We start from the raw sequence: 17,449 nt of genomic DNA on the forward strand, positions 1-17,449 counted from the left end.
CATCTTGTTCCACCTCCCAGAGGACACTCCTAAGATCCCTGTGGTCAGTCTTCCTTCTCTGGAGAGTTCCTCACAGCAGGACACGTATTCCTGTCAGTTGCTCCTGCCTCCCTTCATGAGAAGAGTGATAAATTCTTTGTCAGTATGTGTTTTGCAAATATTTTTGCCAGTTAATATCTTAATTTTTCATTTTTGTAAATGTGTCTCATAGAAACAAAATTTTTATTTTAATAAACTTTATCATTTCATTGATTTCCTTTTTGTTAGGTCCGTTATAAGAACTCTTTTGCTAACCAATGCCACATAGATTTTATGCTATATATTCCACTAGAAATGTAATAACTTGGACTCTTACATTTAGGTCAACCAACAATTTTGATTTTTTTTTTGTGCATAGTGTGAGTTAAGAGTCAATGTTCATTTTATCCACACAGATATACAATAATTCTAGCAACATTTCTTGAAAAATATATCTTTTCCAAATTGAATTACCTTGGCACTTTCTAAAAAATCAATTGTTCACTTAATGGTGAGTCTATTTCTGGATTGTCTATACTGTTTACACTATTCTATTGATCTATATGCCTATCGTTATGTCTATTCTTACTGTCTTGATTACTGAAGCTTTATAGTAAGTTTTGAAATCGTATAAGATAAATCCTCCAATCATGTCCTTCTATTTCAAAACTGCTTTGGCTGTTTTATTTATATATATATACACATTTTTTTTCCATGTAAGTTTTAACATTATCTTGTCAATTTCTTCCAAAATCCTGTTAAGATTTGATTGTGTGGGACCTCCCTGGTGACGCAGTGGTTAGGAATCCGCCTTCCAATGCAGGGGACAAGGGTTTGATCCCTGGTCCGGGAAGGTCCCAAATGCCGCGGAGCAACTAAGCCCGTGTGCCACAACTACTGAGTCTGCGCTCTAGAGCCCAAGAGCCAGAACTACTAGATCCTACATGCATGCCGCAACTAAGGAGCCGGCAAGCTGCAACTAAGGAGCCTGTGAGCCACAACTAAGGAGACTGCCTGCCGCAACTAAGACCCCAGCGCAACCAAAATAAATAAATTTTTAAGAAAAGAATTAAATGCTCTCATTATTTAAAAAGAAAGATTTGATTGGGTAATATTAGCCTCATAAAGTAAGCTGACATATTCCCTTATTCTCTCTTTTTGAATAGTTTGTGTAAGAATGATAGTATTTATTCCTATAATATTTCTGGACTTCAACAATTTTTTATTGAAAAGTTATTTTTTTTTAATTGGAGTATAGTTGATTTACAATGTTGTGTTAGTTTCAGGTGTACATCAAAGTTATTCAGTTATACATAGATATATATCTTTTTTTTCAGATTCTTTTCCCTTATAGGTATTAAAAAATATTGAGTATAGTTCCCTATGCTATTCAGTAGGTCTTTGTTGGTTATCTATTTTATATATACTAGTGTGTATATGTTATGTCCCAAACTCCTAATTTATCTCCCCACCCTTTCCCCTTTGGTAACCATAAGTTGCTTTTTTGTTTTTTGTTTTTGGCCACACAGGGTGGCACTCGGGATCTTAGTTCCCCTACCAGGGATTGAACCCATGCGCCTGCAGTGGAAACAAGGAGTCTTAACCACTGGACCACCAGGGAAGTCCCCATAAGTTTGTTTCGTATATCTGTGGGTCTATTTCTGTTTTGTATATAACTTCATTTGTATCTTTTTTTTTTAGATTCCACATATAATGATATATGATATTTGTCTTTTTCTGTCTGGCTTACTTCACTTAATATGATAATCTCTAGATCCAACCATGTTGCTGCAAATGACATTATTTCATTCTTTTTTTATGGCTGAGTAATATTCCATTGTATAAATATACCACATTTTCTTTATCCATTCATCTGTCGATGGACATTTAGGTTGCTTCCATGTCTTGGATATTGTAAATAGTGCTGCTGTGAACATAGGTGTGCATGTATCTTTTCGAATTATGGTTTTCTCTGAATATATGCCCACGAGTGGAATTGCTCGATCATATGGTAACTTTAATTTTAGTTTTTTAAGGACCCTCCATACTGTTTTCCATAATGACTGCACCAATTTTCATTCCCACCAACAGTGTAGGAGGATTTCTTTTTCTCCACACCCTTTCCAGCATTTATTATTTGTAGACTTTTTGATGATGGCCATTCTGACTGAAGTGGTACCTCACTGTAGTTTTGATTTGCATTTCTCTAATAATTAGTGATGTTGAGCATCTTTTCATGTGTCTTTTGGCCATCTGTATGTCTTCTTTTTGATTATAAATTAAATGTTTTAAATCACTAGAAGACTATTCAAGTTCATTTTTTTGTTTCTTCTTGAGTCAGTTTTATTATAAAGTCTTTTTCAAGTAATTGTCCATTTAATGTAGGCAGTCAAAATTATTGGCAAGAGTTTTTTAATAATCTTTTCACATTTTTGTATATCTGCAGGATCTATAGTGATGTTTCCTATGTCATTTCTGATCTTGACAATATGTGCCTTCTCTATTTTTTACTTAACCAGTTAAGCTAGAAGCTTATCAATTTTATTGATTCTCTCAAAGGACCAGCTTTGGTTTCACTGATTTTTCTCTTTTGTTTTTTCCTTTTTTAAATTTCATTGATTTTTACTATTATAAAATATTATATGTATTATTTCCTTCTATCTACTTAATTGGGTTTAATTGTTATTTTAGTCTAATTTTATAAAATCAATCCAGATCATTGACTTGAAATCATTATTTTTTCTAATATATGCACTGCATTTAAATAATAGGTTTTACCCCAAGCACTGTTTTGACTGTGTCCTAAAATTTTTGCTGTAATTCCATTCAATTCAAAATATTCTCTAACTTCCTTTTTGATTTTTTACTTTGACCCATGGAATATTTATAAGTGTGTTGTTGAATTTTCAGATATTTGGGGTTTCCTCATTATCTTATTTTGGTAAATTTTTAATGCAATTGCATTTTGGTTAGAGGTTATACCTGAATGATTTCAATCTTTTTATTTATTTTATTTATTTATTTTTTAAATTTTTTGGCCGCGCCTCACATCATGTGGGATCTTAGTTCCCCAACCAGGGATCAAACCCATGGCCCCTGCAGTGGAAGTGTGGAGTCTTAACCAATGACACCAGGGAAGTCCCTCAATCTTTTTAAATCAATGGAGTTTTTATGACACTGCATATGATCTAGTCTGATAAATATTTTATGTGCCCTTAAAAGGTATGTGTAATCTGCATGTATCATGTTTTATATTGTGCAGGTATCATGTTTTATAAACATAAATTGTCAGTGTTGTTGATTAGATGGTTCAGATCCTCTATATCTTTCTTATTTTTTCCCCTAATTTGACCACAAATTTCTGAGAGGAGGGGTTTATTCTCTTTAGTGCATTGAATAGTGGCCCCCAAAAGAGATGTTAACTCAGAACCTTAGAATGTAACCTTATTTGAAATAAAGGTCTTTGTAGATATAATTAAGGTAAGGCTTTTGAGATAAGATTATCCTAGATTAGAATGGGACCTAAAACCAATGATAGACATCTTTGTAAGAGACAGAAAAGGAGAACACATACACAGCTGGCAGAGGCCATGTGAAGATGGAGGCAAAGACTGGAATTATGTTTCCACAAGCCAAGGAATGCCAGGGACCACCAGAAGCCAGGAAAGGCAAGTGAATATTTCTCCCCTAGAGCCTGCAGAGAAATCATGGTTCAGCTGAAACCATGACTTCAGATGTCTAAACTCCAGAACTGTAAGAAAATAAATTTAGGTTGTTTTAAGCTACAAAATTTGTGGTGATTTGTTCTAGAAGCCCTAAGAAACTAACACACTCTCCGTCTATGATTGTGGAATTTTCTATTTCTGTGTTCAATTCTGTCAATTTTTGCTATTTGTATTTTGCAACTCTTTTAATGATTGCATAGATACTTAATGATTGTTATGTCTTCTTGTTTAATTAACCACTTTTTATTAGGAAATGTTTTATCTCTATTAATACTTTTCATATTAAAAATGTAATTTTTTTTCTGATTTCTATATAGCTACTCCTACACACATAAGCTTACTATTGGCATGGTAAATATTTCCCATGCATTTACAGTCAACTATTTGTGTCTTGTAATTTAAAGTTTGCTGTCTTATGGACAACATATACTTGGGTCTTGTTTTACTTAAATACTTTTAAAATTTGTGGTATTTTATTGAAAAATTTAGTCCATTAACATTTAATGTAGTCATTCATACCATTAGGTTTAGGTGTATAATTTCAATATCTGTTTCTTCTATGTCTCTTCTATTTTTATTTCCCCCCATCATGTGTTTTAAGGAATATTTAAATAGCTTTTAGAATTTAATTTAAATTTACTGTTGATTTTCAGCTATACTGCTTTTCAATCTTTAAAAATGTGGTTGGATCATAATATACATCTATAAGTTTTCACACTCCACTTACAGTAAATATTGTACCAAGTCATTAAAAATATAGAAAGCTTGCCCCAATATTCAAATCTGTACCCCCCCCATCCCTTATGTTATAATTACTTTATGTATTACACCGATATACTATATAAACCTCACAAGGCCATGTTGTTGTGTTTGTTTTAAGCTCTTCTACGAAAGTGCTAGGAGGGACAAAAAATTAAAATGTACTGATTGTTTTCTACTTAACCAGATATTTACCATTTCTAATGTTCTTCCTTCTCTTCTGATGATCCAAGATTCTATCTGGTGTGATTTACCTTCAATTTGAGTAATGATTTCTTATAGGGAAGAACTGTTGGCAATGAATTCTCTTAGGTTTTTTTTATCTAAAATTGTCTACTTGTGATTTTTTTTGTTGAAGGATATTTTCAATGTATGTAGACTCTTAAATTTTCAGTTTTTATTTTAAAGTATTGTTCCACTTTTATCTGTTCTCACTGATTTTTAACAAGAAGGTAGCTGTTAGTGAGAGCATTGTTCTCCTGTATATAAAATTTCCCTTTTCTCTTTCTGTTTTTGAGATATTCTGTTTATTTTGACTTTCAGCAATGTGACAACAACGTGTCTCAACCTGGATTTCTTTGTGTTTATTCTGCTTGGTCTTCATTGAGACTCTTATATCTATAAATTTTTGTCTTTCATCAAATTTGGGGTAATAGTAGACATTGTTCCTTTAAATATTTTCTGTTCCATTTTCTCTCTGTGCTGCTTCTGAAATTCTAACTACATGTATATTGAGCTGTGTAGTATTATCTAAAAAGTTCCTGAGGCTCTGTTCATATTTTTTCAGTCACCTTTTCTTCTGTTCTTCACATCTACTGATCAGTATTCAGGTTCACTTACTCCTTCCTCTGAATCTCTGATTGCTGATTATAATTGCATCCAGTGAATTTTTTAGTTCAGATATTGTTTCTTTTCAGTTGTAGTATTTCTGTTTTGTTCTTTTTTATTGTTTCTGTTTCTCTGCTCGGGTATTGTACCTTTTTATACGCTTCAAGCATATGTTACCTGACTTCATTTAGGGTAGTTAAAATGGCTTATTTAAAGTGCTTTTCTGCTAATTCCAGTTTCTTACTCACTGCAGTGTTGGAATAGGTGGATTTTCTTTTCTCTTGAAAATGTGTTCTATTTTCTTGGTTCTTTGCATGTCAGTAATTTTCTTTCTTTCTTTCTATCTTTCCTTTTTTTTTTTTGCCACGCCACATGGCTTGTGGGATCTTATTTCCCTGACCATGCATTGAACCCAGGCCCATGGCAGTGAAAGCACCGAGTCCTAACCACTGGACCACCAGGGAATTCCCCCAAGTAATTTTTAATTGCGTCCTACACACTATTAATGTTTAATTGTAGAGAACCTAAATTGTTTGTTTTGGGGTGGTTTTTTTTTGTTTTTTTTTAATATTTATTTATTTATTTGGTTGTGCTGGGTCTTAGTTGCAGAAGGCGGGCTCCTTAGTTGTGGCTCGCCAGCTCCTTAGTTGCGGCATGCGAACTCTTAGTTGCTGCTTGCATGTGGGATCTAGTTCCCTGACCAGGGATGGAACCTGGGCCCCCTGTATCAGGAGCACGGAGTCTTACCCCCGGCGCCACCAGGGAAGCCCCTGTTTTGGGGTTTTTTGATAAATGTTTTAGTTTTTGTTTCAACAGACAATTAACTTTGCAGGATTTGAATAGCAAACTCTATTTCTTGGGCAGCAGCTCTAGTGTCAATTCAAATCTTTTATGTTTAGTTGAAATACTTTAGTCTTTTCTGCAAATATGTGACTCAGGAGACAACCATAAATATGGGTAGACCAAATTATGGGATTCTTTCTACAGATCTTTTTCTTCCATTATTTCCTCACTCTCTTAAGCCATCATGGTTTCCCAGGCTATATTTTTTTCTGAGGCTTCTTCTGATGCGTTCAGAAGAATGCATATTTCCCATTGTGTCTTACCACTCAAGTGCACTTAGCTCCAGGCGAAAAGCCACAGCTGGGAGCTTATTTAATCCCATCTCTTCCTCCCTTCCATCAGAGTCTATCTAGTTCTGATCATTCTTCATTGTCTTCAGATTTTTTTTTTATTATGTCTGCATTTTATGGTTGTTTTCTTTAGGGAAGGGCTTTTGTTAGGGCTTTAGACCATCAACACCAAAAGCAGAAGTCCACATATAATTTATCTTGGATTGAGCCCTTTTTACAGGTTAAGCAATATGTACTATATATATAGCAGCATATTTAACACAGACCATATTTCTGTAGTACAGGTAGATTAATCCCATTTTCTAGATGAGGAAACTGAGTCTCAGGTAAAGCAACTTGCTGAATACCATACATTTAATAAGAGTTGGAGATGGATTTGAAACCCTAGTTCTCTGAATCCACTGTTCATGTCCTCAAATTTCGCTGTGATGTGCTGGCCAATATTCTAGCTGGTGCACTATTGTAAGGAAATGTTATTCAGTATTTGGTACATATGTACAGCAACAGAGTAAAAAGCTATGATTCTTCTTTATAATGATAGAACTTGAGGTTGCAAGTGAAGTAACTTTGCTCTTTTATATTTTGGCTGGAGATTGGTTTCCTATAAAATTTCAGAAGGAAAGCATATTTCCATTGGTTTATATGAAGTGATAATGAGACAATTTTTATTCTGTTAGGGGAAAAAATTTAATTATGCAGGAATTCTCTATATCGTAACCATAGCTAAATTTGCCCATGTCTGAAGAGAGCAATTATGGACTGTCATTGTTCTCTTTTGCATACATTATTTCCCTACAGACAAGAAAGAAGACGGGCAGAGCCAAGCGATGTCCTCACCCTCAATAGAGAAAAGTTCTTAACTAGCCAGTACTTCTCAGTGTTCTTGAACCTGCATTAGTATGCAAATAGTTAACTAGTTCATCCGCAAGGCTGAGTCAGGAAGGACCTGAAACAGAAGGGTTAAGTCATGGTGAATTACAGGAGTCAGGCAACAGAGCAAAAATATTGTGAGTAAAGCTTCCTGAAGGCATATGTTATACATGGACCTTATGACTAAATGATTTAAACAAAATGATTCATTTTGTCGAAACAGTTCATCATTCCTGACTCCCCTGTTCACAAAAGCTATTAGATGTGGTGATAATGAGAAATTTCCTTCCGCATATTTGCTTATCTCAAGAAGTTACTTGTGTTGGTAAAAATGAGGAGCAGCATCATTAAGTAAGAAGGAATAATATTCAGCATAAATACAGTTTTATGAAAGATGCCAAATAAAAGCTATTCCAGATGAAATCTATTTAAACTTATAATAAGTTAATTAATGTAAGTAGTAAATGCAATTATAAGAAATGCTGGAGTGTTGCGAATAATTTCTAGTTTAAGATGACATATGGTAATGTTTTTGCTGTAGTACAGGTTTATTTTTTTAACAGATTGGAAGTTTGGCAGGAATATCAATGAGCTTCTCTCTCAGCCCCGACCCCCTGCACACATACACATTTTCCTTCTTGGCAGCACTGCTACCAAATCTCAAACTCTACGACAAAATTAGTGTTTTATTTTGAAGAATATCTGGGTCTCCAAGGTCTACACTTGAACCTGGATGATGGGCTTATACTAAACATTTTCCTTCATCTCTTAAGTAAAACCCTCTAAAGAATATTCATTTTTATCATTCTCCCTGATCATCTGTTAATGTTGCATTTTCACAGCAGATAAAGTGAGAATCTCAGGGTCGCTGTTCTCACCATAAGACAATGTAGATGCTCATTCAATTTTATTATTATTATGTTTTCAGTCCACAAAGGAGATTCAGGTATCAGCTTATTTTAATCACACAATGTTCAGAGATGCTGGTGTCAATTTTTTAGACTTATCACCAGTAAACATAGCAAATCCACCTGCTTTGTCTACTATTGTGAGTTCTAGTTTTTGGTTTACATAACGTAACTCATATATAAAGAAAACAATATATATTGCAAAAGGGTTTATATACATTCAGTCCAATAATAACACAAGCAACCCCATATCTACCACCTGGTTTGAGAATTAGAATATGTTGAATTGTGTGACCCCCCTCCCCTGAGATTACCATTATCCCAAGTTTTGTGCCTATTTTCTTGCTTTTTAAAGAAATAATTTTACCACCCTAAATATACTTTTTTTTTTTTTTTTTTTTTTTTGCGGTACGCGGGCCTCTCACTGTTGTGGCCTCTCCCGCTGCGGAGCACAGGCTCCGGACGCGCAGGCCCAGCGGCCACGGCTCACGGGACCAGCCGCTCCGCGGCATGTGGGATCCTTCCGGACCAGGGCACGAACCCGCGTCCCTTGCATCAGCAGGCGGACTCCCAACCACTGCGCCACCAGGGAAGCCCATACATATATTTTAAAACAGTTCAATTTTGCACAGTTTTGAACTTTATATAAGTGAATGAGTTGCTAATATTCTTCTGTAACTTGCTGAAGAATATTAAAGTAATATTTAAGGTTTTTAAAGCTATTTTCATAAAAGGATTGGCATTTAATTGCTATTTCCCATATTAACTCTGGTTTGGGTTTTGTGGTTGTGCAAACCTCATAAAATGAGTGGAGTTATGATTCCTCTTTTATTTTTTCTTCTCTATTTTAAGGTTTGGCTAAGATTTAACAATGCATTTCTCACATATTTGATGAACACATAAAATCAGTTAAGCTTGCTCTTTCCTGGGGAAAAACTATTTAACAATTAATTCAATTTCTGTATTATGGGACATTTTAATTTATTTCATATTGAGTCAGTTTTGGTAATTTATATTTTACCTGAGACATTTATTTTCTTCTAAGTTTTAAAATTTATTACCATAAAGTTTGTACATGATTTCTTGTTTTTAATCTGTTGTATCTACAGTTAGGTCCCTCTTTTTTATCTCCTAATGTTATTTATATTGCCTACTCTCCAGTTTTATTTTGATCTTACTAGATTTCTATCAATTTTATTAGTCTTTTTAAAGAATAAATTTAGCTTCTTTTGAAGTTTTGTACTCTATTTCCTTAACATCTATTTATTTTTAAATTTGTCTTCTGTGTCTTTGTGCTATATTTGTTGTAATTTTTCTAATTTTTTGTTTCCTAGCTCATTAATTTTCTACCTTTCCTCTTCTTTCTGATAAGATTTTGTCTGAAAGCTTCTTTCTAATACTGTAAGCTTTAACATATTAATTACTTCATTTAGTTGCCATAGTAATTTACTTTATTATGAGTTTGTTTAAAATGTTTTTAAATTTTCAGACATATGAGGTTTTTAAAAGTTATCTCTTTATTATGGATTTCTAAATTAATTATGTATGTTAATGAGTTTTTAAGACTCATAACCTAGCACAAGACTGATTTTAAAAATGAAGCATGGGGGGCTTCCCTGGTGGCGCAGTGGTTGAGAGTCCGCCTGCCGATGCAGGGGACACGGGTTCATGCCCCGGTCTGGGAAGATCCCACGTGCCGCAGAGTGGCTGGGCCCGTGAGCCATGGCCACTGAGCCTGCGCGTCCGGAGCCTGTGTTCCGCAACGGGAGAGGCCACAACAGTGAGAGGCCTGTGTACTGCACAAAAAAAAGAAGCATGGGGAATTCCCTGGCGGTCCAGAGGTTAGGACTCTGTGCTTCCACTTCAGGGGGCAGAGGTTGGATCCCTGGCTGGGGAACTAAAATCCTGAATGCTGTGGGGAGTGGCCAAAAAAAAATAATATAAAAAAAAATGAAGCATGAAAAGAGTATCTATCATCATGTAACAAGTATGATATTCTTTTTTTCAAATATTGATTTATTTATTCATTTGGCTACACTGGGTCTTAGTTGCAGCATGCTGGATCTTTGTTGCCACATGCAGGATCTTCACTGTGGCATGAGAGATGTTTTTAGTTGCAGCATGTGGGATCTTTAGTTACGGCATGTGCGCAGAGTCTTAGCCACTGGACCACAAGAGAAGTCCCAAGTATGATATTCTAAACAGGATTATTACAGGATTATTATTATTTACATATTCATTCATTCAAGTATTCTGTAACTTTCTCATTTGCGGTTTGCTTGAATTACCAATTAGATATACCAAACTTAAAGATGTATTACAAACTCACTTTAAGATGCTGAATTTTTCCTTATTGTTTTTAGTTCCCTAATGTTTGCCTTGTATAATTTAAGAAATTATATTAAGTTCATACAGATTTTAAGTTATCTTCCTAGTGTAATTTATCATGTGTGTTGGACATACTTATATCTAATAATGTTTTTGCTTCAAAGCCTATTTTGTCTAATATTAAAATATCTATTTAGCTTCCTTATATGTGATATTTGCCTATTATTTTTGTGTAATTACCTGTCATTTTCTTTCAATCATAATATACTTCTTATTTTAGTTGTGTCTTTTATAAAAAACATAACTCATTTTTGTTATTAACCCACCCAATTTTTAAAAAATTTTAACTAGCAAGCTTAGTTCACATTTATTTCTTTTTTATTTTAATTTCTATTGGTTTTGTTTTTCTGATTTTTCTTTTATCTCTTCTGACATTTTTTTTGTATTGATTATAAGTTTTATTTCCCAATTCTGAAGCTACTGGAAAATTCTCCATCTTTTTTACTCCTTAAATTCTACTCCTCTCCCCACATTCTTTCTTCTCTCCTAGAACTCTAGTCAGAATCCTGTTAGACACTTACAGTCTGTTTGTCAAGAACTTTGACCATTCTTCCCTGTTGTACTGTCTGTATGCACATGCTTCTTTCTTAATATCTTCATCTAAATTCTTCAATCCATGAATTTTCTCTTCAGCAGAATCTAATTTTGGTCTGCAATCTAGCTATTGAAATTTAATTTAAATTATGTTCTCACATTCCCAGAACATCTATCTTCTTCTTTTCTAATTTACCTGGTCATTTTTTATTTTTCTCATATACATGTATGGGCTTCCACATCCCTGCTTTATTTCTTTAAACATATCCTATATAGCTATTTTATACCTGTATTCACTAATTGCAGCATCTGCAGCCTTGAGGGGTTCTGTTTGTCTTTTGGCTGTCTCTCCTTAGTGGTATCTTGCTTTCATGTGTCTTGTAATTTTTAATCAGGAGCTTATTTTTGTGTGACTTTGATAAGTGGAATCTTGAAGTGTCTGGGTGGGGTAGTGATACCTATGGAGATAATTTCCCTGTGTTCCTACCTTGCACCTGGCCTACATTAAATATATTTCTAGGCTGGAGGTTTACCAGAGCACATAGGTGGTAACGGTTGGAATCTCAGACCTTTGTGAGAGTAAAACTGTCACTGTGAATTTTCAGAGCAGATATCTAGAATGTTTTTTGTTTTACACCAGAATCAAGGTGAAGATCAACCAATCTTCCTTTGCTTAGAAAATATTTTTCTACCTTGCCCTTCCATTGAGGGTTTAGTTTGCTGAGCCTTCCAATACTATGAGAGTCTTGGTTACAAACCCCCCCACTCCCCCCCTACCCATTATGTGGACCAAGTGTTTGTCTCTTGTTCCCTGTGTGGTCAGTGAAGTGTGCGGCACCTGGTAACAGGAAAAATTCTCACAGCAGAAGTGGTTTCAGTGCCTCATCAGCACACTGATATGCAGCCCCCTCTTTGTTTTGAGACTTGTATGTTTTCCTAACATTTTGAAGTGCTCAGCTATATATTTAAAGTTATCTTTTTGGTATTTTAGTCAGAATTCTTAGATCTTTGGTGGTGGGAATATTTTTCTTTGTGAGTCCCTACTCCATCATTGCTTGAGTGGAAATACAATAAGTATTTATCAATCAGGAGATCCTGAATTTTCATCATGTTTTTCACCGTGAAGATGCCACAGTGCTTTGAAAGAGAAAAAAAAAAACCCCTACATTTCCTACAGCTCTGGTGTGTACTAACCACACTGCCTTGCGTCCTGCCTTCCTTTTACTCACTTTCCTTTTCCACTTGACTCCACATGATTATATTCAGATATATCAAACTGACATTTCCCTCCACACACAAAACACACACACACACACACACACACACACACAATATACTCACCCAACTCCTTCAAAAACTTACATTCGTGTCAGAACAGAGAGAAACCCGTTTGTTGTTCTTTTACTGACCTATTGTAAGGGCGCCATAGTGAATTTAGATGAGCCAAGAAGCTTTGATTTGAATAATAGCTCTGTCCGTATTGGCTATACAGGAACCTGAGTTTGTGATCCAACCCATATAAGCCTAGGTATCCTTTTCTGGAAAAATGAGGAGTGGAGCTGGTGAAGGAGGCGGTGAGGAGTTGTTCCTTCCTGTCAAGTTCCAGTCATGAAGGGCGGGGGCAACTCTAGGGTCTGCTACCTGGTGTGTGTGTGTAACTGGAGGTTTTGTACTGCACACTTGGAAATTGCTGGGAAGGGGAATTTTAGTTATGCATTTTTTGGTCATGATAAATAAATAATAAACATAAATTTAAGAGAGGAATACTTAAATAATCTCTGAAACTTTTCAAATATAATAACAACTGAATCTATAAATCTGACATTTGAACAAGCATTGAAGAAGTTTTAAAATCAGGGTTCATACGATCCTACAACTTACATGAGTTTGCTCCTCAATCAACATCTGTTAGTAGAAGCCTTGCTTTAAAAACTAAAAACAGAGTTACCATATGATCATGCAATCCCACTCCTGGGCATATATCCAGAGAAAACTATAATTTAAAAATATACACCCCAAAGTTCATAGCAGCACTATTTACAATAGCCAAGACATGGAAGAAACCTAAATGGATAATATATAATGGAATATTACTCAGCCATAAAAAAGAATGAAATAATGCCATTTGCAGCAACATGGACAGACCTAACAATTATTACACTAGGTTAAGTAAGTCAGATAGAGAAAGACAAATATCATATGATATCACTTATATGTGGAATCTGAAAAAAATACAAATGAACTTATTTACGAAACAGAAATAGACCCACAGACATAGAAAACAAACTTATGGTTACCAAAGGGGAAGGAGAGGGAGGGATAAATTAGCAGAATGGGATTCACATGTACACACTACTATATATAAAACAGATAAACAAGGTCCTACTATATAGCACAGGGAACCATACTCAATATTTTGTAATAATCTATAAGGGAAAAGAATATATATTCACTGTGCTGTACACCTGAAACTAATACAACACTGCAAATCAACTATACTTCAGTTTAAAAAAAAAGAAAAGAAAAAATGCAGAAGCCTGGCTGAGTGAGAAGCACCACGTCTCGTGAGCAGAAGTGGTGAAATGGCTATAGCTTTCTGGGCTCCCTTTGTGGCACATCCCAAGGTGAAACGCTTGTGCTCAACTTCAGAAGCTGTTGCCTTGGAAAATGTTATTTAAAACCTTTCACTTACAGGTATCTGCATCTGATTAATCAACTCATAAACACTAAGGCCTAGATTCTGAGTTGGTCATTAATGAATAAATTAATTGTATGAGAATAAATGACAGTCTGTTCAATAGAGTTCTAAGGATCTGAGACAAAAATATTGGTGGAAGGGGAGTGTAAAATGCTTGGACAGGTGAAAACCCAGAAGAGCTGTGCATGGAAATTGTGCCATTTTTTTGCGGACCAACTACCCAGTTTTAATGCTCAGTGTACCCTGGAGCATTTTGGTGATTCATTTTCCCCCGAAGTTGTTGCTAAGTAGAGCCCTCAAATGTCTTCCCCTTGATCGGCTCTCTCCCTTTCATCTCCTGCTCTCCATTAGCTGAATCTCTCCCAGAAGGAAGGCAGGGCTCTGCCAGACCAAGGCCAAGGGCTCTGAGTGCTCAGACAAAGCCTCCAGGTTGTAGCTCCCTCCCGGCTCCTGGGAGGCGCACTCCATCCAACACCACAGCGGCCAAAATGGAAAGTGGGAAAAAACAATCTTCTTTGGCAGGAACAGTAGGGCATGCACTGCCAAGTCTTATGAATTCATGTCAGTGAAGACTGGCATTTCTTGAAATTCTCCAAACAAATAAAAGGGAGAACGTTGCTGCATTTGCATGCAGAACATATTCAGTCCAGACGACTGCTAATTTTCTTCCAAGAGTCAAAACACAAGATCCTGACATCTTGCAGATTAGCCCCTTGTCACATTGTTTTTCTCTGTCCTGTCTCCTATTTATTCCACTGGCAGAGGGGAACCATACTTTACTTTCCTAAGAAGCTACTCTCCTAAAATCGAAGACCAGACTTTGTCATGAATTTACAACAGGGATGTGCTCTAAGACCATCGCAGGAAGAAGGCATTCAGGAAAGCAGGTCTGGGTGGAAAAGCCCTCATTAGTGCGCAAACACTACTTACTTACCCAAGGCCGGCCTGGGTGTTTTCGTTCCTGCTGATACAGATTTCAGAGATGGACTTCAGTTAATACAGTACCTGGAAAAACACACAGCGAAGTCCAGATGTGCATTGCATACAAGAGAGTATGCATTAACTTTTTACAAAAACGGATAATTAGGACTCAGGTTCACTCTCAGGTTACACACTGGATCTGCTCTACAGAACAAACTGGTCAATCAGCATAAACCCAGGATCCCCGAACCAAGACAAATTAAGCCAAGGTTGAAGAGACAGGTTATAGAAAAAAATTTTTTGAAAGGAAAAATGGTCATAATTATGCTAATTTTAAACAATTGCATTAATAATCAGATAGTCTGAGAAAAGTTCAGGTACCATATAGTGGCCTAATACGGAACTTGTATAGAGAATGACGGACTCTAGAGAATGAAATATATCAAGTAGAAATAATTTCTAGGTCCTCAATGTCCTGTCTTTCATCATTGATGCTAAAACATTTCTACCAACCAGGATAATAGGATAGTTGTTTTAAGATTTTTACTGCAAATATCTTGTTTGTTTCTAATATTTTCACTACTTTCTAATTTGTAACCTACTTCTAAGGTGAATACTACTTACATGCTTATTTTAGAGGTAAAGCATGAATATTTTACTGAGTATGCTTATATATGTACATCACTGAACTAGGTACTATGAGAGGTAATGAAGGATAAGACATGATTTCTAATGTTAATGAGATTAGTACTAATAGAAGAGGGGGGCACATTATGAGTGGCCAGCATCAGAAGAACAATTAATTGGAGGGGATCTGACACAGAGGCCAGTTCAGATGAAGGGCTGGGTGTCCCTAAATGTAAATTATTTCCTTTCTCATAAATCTCACTCTAATCATATATAAAATACGAGAACTGGTTTTAAACTTTAATGAGTGATTGTGTGACTGAACGTGTATTTGGAGTTCCCAGAATCTGTGTAACACATTAGTGTGTTATTTTCATAACACTCCCACTAGTGTCCCACATAAGGGGTGGGGAAAATGCCATCAAATATCGCACAGCGCGTCTCCAAACCTTTTAAACCGACTGTCGTAATCTCTATTGAAAAGACTTCTTTGAGGCTCATGCCATTCAGCTCTGCTGTTTTCTGTTTCTCCTTGTCACAGTCATTTTTACACATTAGCTTTCTCTGCGTAACAACTGACCTAAAACTTAGTGGCTTAAAGCAAAACTCATTTACACAGCTCATATGTCTGCAGGGCAGCGATTTGGACTGTGCTCACGTGGGGTTTTCTTCTGGTCTCAGCTGCACTCATTTCCTGCTGCGAGGGTGCCTGAGGGATGACTAGACCAGGCCGACCTCAGATGGCACAGGGTATTTCTGCTCCATGTGGACTAGTGCAGCAGACTAGCCGGGGCTGGCGGGGGGAGCTGGGAAGAAGCAGGAGAAACAAGTGGAAGAAGCAGTCAAGGGTTTTGAGGCCTTGGCTCCACACCATCAACTGCACCACACTCCATACATCCACTGATGCAAGTTATGAGGCCGACACAAATTCAAGGGGAAGGGAAGAGATTTCTCTTCTGCCTGGGAAGGTGGGAAGGGCTACAGTCACCAGTGGCATGGATGCAGGGAGAGATGCAGCGTGGGGTCATGTCTGCATCTCTCTTACCTGATCTTCTGGTCCCTCCTCCCCAGTCCCTGAGGAGCCCTTGGAGTCATGGTCCACGTCATCTCCATGTCCATCATCTCCATCCTCTGACTGACTTCAGGATCTCCATCCAGCCTTCTATTTCCCAGGTTCTGAACCTCTTCATCACCAAAGCCTCCCACCTCCATGTCCCTTTGCTCATCTGCTGCCTTACCACGCCCTGAACTTCGTCTACACTGGAACAGATCCACCTCGGAAATAGTAGAAGTGAACACTCCATTTCCTGACAAAATCTCAACACTTTGCGCTCTCATGATGACCTGACCCTTTTCCGTGGGCATTCTTGGCCTTTCTTCTGGGCCTTTAAAACTTCTCCCCGTATATCAGTTCCCTTTCTGGTCACCTCCTGTGCTGTTCAATTCTATGCTACAACATTTCAATCACTCTCCTGGTTATATCTTCAAATTCTTTCAAAAATACATCACGGCAGGGACTTCCCTGGTGGCGCAGGGGTTAAGAAGCCACCTGACATTGCAGGGGACACGGGTTCGAGCCCTGGTCCGGGAAGATCCCACATGCCGTGGAGCAACTAAGCCCGTGCACCACAACTACTGAGCCTGCGCTCTAGAGCCCGCGAGCCACAACTACTGAGCCCGCATGCTACAACTACTGAAGCCCGCGTGCCTAGAGCCCGTGCTCCACAACAAGAGAAGCCACCAAAATGAGAAGCCTGCACACTGCAACAAAGAGTAGGCCCCGCTCGCCACAGCTAGAGAAAACCCATGCACAGCAATGAAGACCCAACGCAGCCTAAAATAAAAATTAAAAAAAAAAAAAAACATCACAGCAATGTGGCAGCTTAGGTGTTGTTCCCTGAAGAAAAAAATACGGCCACAACACACCCCAATATTCAGCGGGACATTAGAGACAAACCTGGGCCCACAAACCACACATCTCACACTGGGGCCTGTGCAGAGTCAGCCCTGGCCTGCTTTGCCGTTCACATTCTTCGACCT

General features: G+C 37.0%; 1 pseudogene; it reads right to left on the reverse strand.

Moving 5' to 3' along the window:
* The window catches only part of LOC137221415 (cilium assembly protein DZIP1 pseudogene), a 150,396-nt pseudogene extending 133,622 nt beyond the window's left edge, over positions 1 to 16,774 (reverse strand).
* Between the last annotated feature and the right edge of the window lie 675 nt (positions 16,775 to 17,449).

Source organism: Pseudorca crassidens, chromosome 1, assembly GCF_039906515.1.
Source record: "Pseudorca crassidens isolate mPseCra1 chromosome 1, mPseCra1.hap1, whole genome shotgun sequence".
In the NCBI taxonomy this organism is placed as follows: domain Eukaryota; kingdom Metazoa; phylum Chordata; class Mammalia; order Artiodactyla; family Delphinidae; genus Pseudorca; species Pseudorca crassidens.